This window comes from Salvelinus sp. IW2-2015, linkage group LG4q.1:29 (assembly GCF_002910315.2).
Source record: "Salvelinus sp. IW2-2015 linkage group LG4q.1:29, ASM291031v2, whole genome shotgun sequence".
Taxonomy (NCBI): Eukaryota; Metazoa; Chordata; class Actinopteri; order Salmoniformes; family Salmonidae; genus Salvelinus; species Salvelinus sp. IW2-2015.
The window spans coordinates 74,491,046-74,492,892 of NC_036842.1; positions in this window are offsets into that span (position 1 = coordinate 74,491,046).

Below are 1,847 nucleotides of genomic sequence, written 5' to 3' on the forward strand. Positions count from 1 at the left end.
AATTTGAGTCATTGAGGTACTGTGGTGTATTTTCAAGGCTAACCTTCAAACTCAGTGCCTCCTTTGCTTGACATCTATGGGAAAATCAAAAAAAATCAGTCCTAAGACGTCAGTTCTGCTTCATCCTTTGGGGCAATTTCCAAAAACGCCTGAAGGTTACACGTTCATCTGTACAAAAATAGTAACGCAAGTAATGAACACCGTGGGACCATCGTCAGCGTCATACGCTCAGGAAGGAGATGTCGTTACTGTTCCTAGAGATGACATTCTTGTGGTTGGCGAAAAGTGCAAATCAATCCAGAAGCAACAGAAAGACCTTGTGAAGATACTGGAAGGGAAACAGGTTACAAAAATCTGTCTATATCACAGTCAAAACGTGTCCTATATCGACAATATCATGAAAAGGCCGCTCAGCAGGAAGAAGCCACTGCTCCCAAAAGACGCATAAAAAAAGAGCCAGACTAGGTTTGCAACTGCACATGGGACAGAGATCGTCTTTTTGGAGAAATGGTCCTCTGGCTGATGAAAAAAATAGAACTGTTTGGGCCATAATGAAATCTTATGTTTGGAGTTATGTTTGGAGGAAAAAGGGGGAGGCTTGCAAGCCGAAGAACACCATCCCAACCGTGAAGCACGGGAGTGGCAGCATCATGTTGTGGAGGTGCTTTGCTGCAGGAGGGACTGGTGCACTTCACAAAATAGATGGCATCATGAGGGGAAAAAAGTATGTGGATATATTGAAGCAACCAGTCAGGAAGTTAAAGCTTGGTTGCAAATGGGTCTTCCAAATGGACATTGACCCSAAGCATACTTCCAAAGTTGTGGCAAAATGGCTTAAGGACAACAAAGTMAAGGTATTGGAGTGGCCATCACAAAGCCATGATCTCAATCCCATAGAAAATGTGTGGGCAGAACTGAAAACGCATGTGCGAGCAAGGAGGCCTACAAATCTGACTCAGTTACACCAGCTCTGTCCGGAGGAATGGGCCAAAATTCACCCAACTTATTGTGGGAAGTTTGTGGAAGGCTACCCGAAACGTTTGACCCAAATTCAACAATTTAAAGGCAACGCTACCAAATACTAATTGAGTGTATGTAAACTTCTGACCGACTGGGAATGTGATTAAAGAAATAAAAGCTGAAATAGATCATTCTCTACTATTATTCTGACATTTCACATTCTTAAAATAAAGTGGTGATCCTAACTGACCTAAGATAGGGGATTTTACTTGGATTAAATGTCAGGAATTGTGAAAAACTGAGTTTAAATGTATTTGGCTAAGGTGTATGTAAACTTCTGACTTCAACTGTATATATTTATGACCTTTTTCACAGTTTTCATGATTTACAATTTCAGACAAGGCAATGGCAAGTCAAAACCAAGGTCCAAACAACTCATGCCTCCATTCAGTCTTAAATGGTTCCAGTGGTATGTAACAGTGAGCTAGCTACTAAACTCAGCAAAAATAGAAACGTCCCATTTTCAAGACCCTGTCTTTCAAAGATAATTTGTAAAAATCCAAATAACGTCACAGATCTTCATTGTAAAGGGTTTAAACACTGTTCCCCATGCTTGTTCAATGAACCATAAACAATTTATGAACATGCACCTGTGGAACGGTCGTTAAGACACTAACAGTTTACAGACGGCAGGCAATTAAGGTCACAGTTATGAAAACTTAGGACACTAAAGAGGCCTTTCTACTGACTCTGAAAAACACCAAAAGAAAGATGCCCAGGGTCCCTGCTCATCTGCGTGAACATGCCATAGGCATGCTGCAAGGAGGCATGAGGACTGCAGATGTGGCCAGGGCAATAAATTGCAATGTCCGTACTGTGAGACGCCT